This window comes from Halyomorpha halys, unplaced genomic scaffold (assembly GCF_000696795.3).
Source record: "Halyomorpha halys isolate HHAL.00 unplaced genomic scaffold, Hhal_1.1 Scaffold367.1, whole genome shotgun sequence".
Lineage (NCBI taxonomy): Eukaryota > Metazoa > Arthropoda > Insecta > Hemiptera > Pentatomidae > Halyomorpha > Halyomorpha halys.
The window spans coordinates 281,164-287,875 of NW_027115775.1; the positions used below are offsets into that span (position 1 = coordinate 281,164).

Here is a 6,712-nt window from a genome sequence, read left to right on the forward strand (position 1 = left end):
GTTGCAAGAGTAAGAATAGGACATTCCAAATTAACACACCTCCACTTAATCACAAAAGAGGACCAACCTATATGCCAAACCTGTCAGTCCCCATTATCGATAAAGCATATAATTGAAGAATGCTCATCATTTCGTCAAGCCTTCGAAAATATTAAAATTCCTCGTACAAGAGAATTGGCCCTTAAAGACTCAGCAGAATCCATAGACAAAATAATAAAATTTCTGAAAGAAACTCAACTTTATACTAAAATATAATCCACCAATATCGACCAGAGAAAAAAGGAAATAGTCTACATTCAACTATCAAATGTCAAAGACAAGAAGATAATTAAAGTAAAAAGGGTGTAATAACCTAGATATTGATCGCCCTGAATAAAAATCTAATCTAATCAAATCTAAGTGAAAATAATTATGAACTCAAAATTTCCCCTGAACAATGATGTCTTTGAATAAAATAATTGTCGAAGTAACTGAAGAGTACTTTGGGAGAGAAGATGATTCTTAGAAAAATTAATGATAGCCGCACCGTTTCGAAGAAGAAATCTCTTGGCCTCTCAGTTCCTGTTGTGTTCAATTTTCCATGAATCAACAAATATGTCAGGAGGCAGTGAGTAGAAAGTGACCGTACCATGTGTAAACAAGAGGCCAAGCGACCAAACATCCCTTGACACCGAAGGACAAACAAGAACGTCTTCACTAACATCACGGACATCCTCTAGTAAGAAAGGCGCACGAAAACGAAAGAGGGAAGAGTTTATTCATGAAACGTATGCAGCGTTCCACTGACTCGATTTCCTTCGGCGGTGTACTTTGGACCTAGGACTGAGAGGAAGATGATTCGGCGTAGAGGGGAGGGGCAGTGGGGGGACTGATAAAGAAAGTGGCCTCAGAGGCTCAGTCCTACTTGTACCAGAGTCCGTTACACAACCCACTAACTCATGGATACCCTGGCAGGTACGTTCTTAGTCGATAGTATCTTATGTGTCGATGTTTTCCGTGAGTGCTACATCCTTTTTACGTTCTGTGACAGTCTTTGAAATTTACAATTCAGTAAAAAAAATATTCCAATCACCGTAAGTGATTTGTTTTTATTCGGGCGTTAAAAAAAAAAAAATAAAAAATATCAATATACTTTAGTGCCTGATTGGAACAAGTGATCAAACTGTACCACTGGAAGGATAACCGTAATATCATTCATTTGATAATTGCTCGGGTTGGCCCAATTTGGAGACGAGGGAGACTAGCTAGTCAAACGAGTGTCACCGGCCCTCATCCAGTGCTACTTTTCAGTTTACTTCTGAACCGGACCCATTTCAAAGATTTGTAGACGTATCGTGAAACTAGAACAAAAACAACAGTGTCACCAATAACTATCTTAATTCATAATGTCTTATAACCTCATTATTTTAGTGATGTAAATGGATGATAAAATTCGGAAAATAGTGCAGATACCGAATTTTCACATCCTTGTGTTCAGCGCTTGAAGAATAGCGTGCTAATTAAAATCTATTAAGACCAGCTGAGAACTTGAATTATATTTTATTATTCAAAATAGTAAAATTTTATATTGCGTAAATCCAAACTATATTAATAATATAAGTAAATTATCATTTGTGTTTAATTAATTTATAATTCAAACATTTTTTTTTTGTTTTATTTTTATATTCATATATCTACTAAACGTAGAAATAAAATTTACAAGCTGGATTATAAATATATTTTATTTATATATTTTTACAATTATAAAATATTAGTTTTATCTCAACGCGTGCTGCCCGAAGCCACTTATCAGTAGAATCCAACCCTTAGGATGCAAATGGAATCTTGAACGAAGAGGTCATCGTATAGGATTATTTTTCTGTTAGAGACAGACATTTATTTACTAAGAAATTCCTTAGTTATTAACCTCACTTTAATTATTTATTAATCATTTAAACAATATCTTTATGGTGTACAGATATAATTGGATTTCAACACTAGTCATATAATTAGATACTGTGCAAATCTTGTACAGATCATTTTTTTATTAAGACATAATAATTTTTACCAGAGTAATAAATTGTTTAAAATACTTCTTGATTCTAAAACAATGTTGAGTCACAATAATACACCTTGCAGACTAAAAATTAATAGAAGTAACTAAAATACACCTTTTGATCGGGAAAATCTCCTTGTAGTTAAGAAAAAAAAATACAATGTATTATTTATTTAGATTTTACACTATAGTTAAATCCATTCTTTCGCAAACCAACATTACAACCTGTACCGTATCTAGTGCCAAGACTGATGTTTTCTTCCAAGCAAACAAGAACGTTATGGTTTTTAAGCTAAAAATTGTTTTTGATTTTTAATTTTTATTATTATTTTTTTTTTTGGAAGGGACCTTAAAGATAAATCTACCCTGGCCCTAAATGTTCTAGGTCCGTCGATAAGAATCAAATTTATCTATGTTGTATGTTTATGTTAAAGCAGTATTATTTTGTTATAAATTCAATTTCGTATTTGAATGGAATTCTATTTTTTCATTTTGTAATTGCCTATGTTGAATATTTTTATTTTTTTTCATGCTTTATTCATAATTTTTATACATTATATTTCGTAGTTATGTTTAAGATGAAATTATATAATGTAAAATTTGTGCATAGTGGAAATTTTGTTTTCTCGATTTTTATACGAATTCCGAATTATAGCTTGTCAAATGAAAATTTGATTGATTTTCTGAGCTAAAATTTTTAATTTGACATAGAAGTATACTTATTATTAATTGAATATTTCAACTGCTTATATGAACCTAAACATATTAAATATTGCTAAACTTTAATTTGATTGTTTATCATACTCTTTTGTAGTATTAAACGGAAAAAACTAATAGCAAATACTGTTTTTTACCTGAATAATTATAAACGAAAAGGTGAAAATGTTATGAGAGACTATTGATCTTTTGTTTACAGTATACTTCATATTAACAAATGATTTTGCATCACACAATATAATTAAAGTTATATCAACATGATCGGTATTCATTCTTACAGCTTCAATAATAAACATTATTTTAATTAATTAATTTTTTTTAAAAATCACTATTAGGTAGGAAAAATTGTTTATAATTAATTATTAATTAATAGTATTAATATTTTAATAATGACGAACTCACTTTAACTACGACTGTTGTACCCCATCCGTAAGAAAGTAGAGAAAATTCACCTGCCCGTGAAAACATAAAGTATACTTTGGCACTTGAATTTTTTGTATTTGTTAGATTTTCGTTAAAAAAGAAATTCATGTTAAATTCTTTAATACGATGTGTGTACCACTTGGATACAGATCTTGAAATAAATGTTTTAATATTAATTTTTTTTACGAATCAAATAATAATTAGAATTCATAATTATGAGAGATAGTTGACCGTGGATGATAAATGAGGAGAAGATGGTTGGGGGTGCGGTCAATGAAACACAAATAAGTATGACTAACTTATTTTAATGTGCCGACGTTGATTAGGTGCTCAACTTTTCAGCGAGCAGCCCTGAAGAAGGCTAGAAACTCTAGCCGAAACGTCGGCACATTAAAATAAGTTAGTCATACTTATTTGTGTTTCATTGACCGCACCCCCAACCATCTTCTCCTCATTCAATAATTAGAAACATTATTTATTTATAACAAAAATATCCAGAAGAAGAAAAACATGTTTTAAGCGAAAATGATTTTTGGTATAATCAATCATTAGGAAATGTGATTAGTAAAATAAAACTATCTTCTAGTGTCATCAAGGTCGGAAATTATGGCAAAAAATAATAAAAAATTTAAAATAACAACAGTAAAACTCATTACAACCATATTGGAAAAAAAATAAAAAAGCTATATTTATATAATACACCTATTTACTGCCTTGAGAAAAAGTAATAACCGATAAACGATTGAATGGAAAAGAAGAAGACAGTAGAAATAATCTACGTTATTTCCTTACTCAAACAATTTCATTTTCTATTATTTTTATAATGATTCAATTTATTTACATAGACGTTTAAACGGTACTAGATAACCAATAGCCTTCTATGAAACAACAGTTGCCTTATCAACAATAACCACACCAATTATAGGAATTTCATCACTTTGTTGTATGTTTGTACATCTTTGTTGGAAGGGTCGATAAAGGGTAAGCAATGCAGTTGAAATTCGTGTTTTCTTAATTTATATAATTTTGCTTTAGTTTAAATCAAATTAGGTAGGAAGCGAGTGTTTTTTTTTTTGTTTTTTTTTTATTAGTACAATATCATTTATAGGGAAGCAAATTTGTTTATATACCAGAGAGAGAAATACTTTGTTCATTCAAGCTTCCCAAATAAATCGGGTTGCTACATTAGACAGCATACTAATTAATCCGTGATCGGACATATATAAATTACATATTTTTACATGATATAATAAAAAAAGAAAGAAAACATTTTTTTCCCTACAGTTTTCTTTTACAATCAATTCCAGTCCACACACTAAATACAAATACTTCAATTTATTCCTTTTTTCTTTCCCTTTCTTGTCCCTCCCATTTCACAATTTTTATTTCATTTGATCGACAAATTCACTCTCCTGAATTCCCCCTCTCAGATCCTCCCCTGTGACCCGCTAAACAAATTCACTATTAGACAGCGATGTGAGATCAAACCAGAGAAATAAACAGAAGTAGGTCAGTTTACAGTAAAACAAACAACTAAATACATTTTACCAAAACAAAACTAATACATAGATTTAAAGGAAAATCTAATAAAAAGTTGGTTAAAAGAAATACTTAATTGGATAAATAAGTAAAAAATAAATAAATGAAAATAATAATAAAATAAAACAATATCTTGTTGTTGGTTTGTTGTTAATGGTTTGTTTTTTAATATGTACGACTGTTTAATATCATTATCCAGAAGGGAATTCTGTTATGTAGATCCGAATTTGTGAAAGAGAAGAAGAAAGTTTTGTAATGTTAGATTTTCTATTTTTAAGCTTAACACCTATTTGAAGAATTTGCTTAAATAAATTTTAAGTAAAATTTTATCCGATTTTAGTCTCAAAACTACTTTTATTTCTTAATCGAAATTCATTTCAGCGAATTTGGCCATCCTCAAAGACAATCTTCATACAATTTTAGAACCATATCATTTTAAAAAACAACTTCATGCTGGCTATTCTGTCCAGGCTATTATTTTCAGTCCACAAATTACCCTAATTTTTCAAATCTTCACATTAAATTTGAAATAAATTATTATAGAAAAGGTTGATTGTGAAAACCCGGCCGAATTGGTCGAAACGTCGGAATTTCGATTAAGAAATAAAAATATTTTTGAAACTATAATTGGATACAATTTATTTATTTAAACAATAATAACCAGTTTCAAGAAAGTATATAAATATATATATGAAGAAAGTTCCCTAAGATTTTTAAATAACATGATTTTGAAAATTAGGTGAAAATGATCAAGATTGAAATTTTAACCAAAATGTGACAAACTTCCTCTGATATGAAGGAAGTTATTAAAATTTTTAAGTAAGTTGAATTTTCAATATCAAATGTTCAATTATCCACTTTTTCATATAAGTATATGTATGAATGTATTTACATTGTCTGTATTACATTTTTAACTGAGCAAAAATAGACAGAACATGACATGCTATTGTAGTTAGATACTATAATGAATAAAAAAAAATTCGTCCCACGATAACCTTTTAAATTTATCAGGTTTTATCGGTAGTACGGTGTATAGCTGAAGAAACTACAATCTCGCATTAAAAACAGTAAATTTCTTTCTTAAAGAAAACAATTCCAAATTCTAAGACAAAGTAGGTTCTTTGAGCAAATTTCAGATCAATTTAAAGAGCCCGTGTAAAGATAAGAAGAAGGAACACAAATGTTAGAAGAATTAACTAAATTAGCTGATTAGTGGTTTTTAAGAGTTACTAGGGACTTTTTATTGGTTCACAGTTTAACCTTATTTCGGTGGTACCTTGCGTATCGTTTCTCAATAGTTCATGAAATGAAAAATATCCAAATCGCAAGGTTGGACTGTTCTATTTGGCAACCGTAAGATCATTTTATTCAACAAAAAACTTGAACTATTCTTTATTTTTTATTTAGTATCTAACCGATCTAGCCCGAACCAGATATCAAGCCTTCCATTATAAACTCACTGACCGCCCAAACCTACTAGTTTCTAACCTTGCATCCTCTTCTATTCCTGACAATCCTCCGAGGCGCCTGAAACCTAATGTAAAAACGTTATTAGAGCGCTACCAATGGGTAGTTTCCCTACATTCCTGTATCATGTATATAATCTTACATAAAATTTACTGGATGTATTATTATGTACAGTTGTAAATGTCAATATTGAAATAAAATTAAAAAAAAAAAATTATTTAGTGCCGAAATTCTTATAAACTACCTATGAAACGAAAAGAGGGAAGTAAATTTCTTAAAAGTTGGACCATTCCTTTTTTTCGAAAACGATAAAATACTATTTCAGATTTTTATTTTAGATGTAAAAATAATGCAAAATATTTTTTCACGTTTCACTGAAGTAACACAATATAAAAATTATACTTAATTTTACTTACAATATTTAATTTTTTTATATGTACCAGGTCATTCAAAAAGTCCTGTCGTTTTTTTGGGGGAAATTATAAATAAATAAATATTTTCAAATAATCACCTTTATTCATCAAAATATCC

The 6,712-nt window shown here is 29.3% G+C and overlaps 1 protein-coding gene across 2 annotated transcripts in view; it reads left to right on the forward strand.

Annotated features, from left to right (window-relative positions):
* The first annotated feature begins 873 nt into the window (after positions 1-873).
* Positions 874-6,712, forward strand: part of LOC106681825 (glutaredoxin domain-containing cysteine-rich protein CG31559) — a 75,208-nt gene continuing 69,369 nt past the window's right edge. For both annotated transcript variants that reach the window (XM_014422352.2, XM_014422354.2), the window contains exon 1: positions 874-954. The gene's annotated coding sequence lies outside the window, so the exon portion shown is untranslated. The remainder of the gene's footprint in view (positions 955-6,712) is intronic.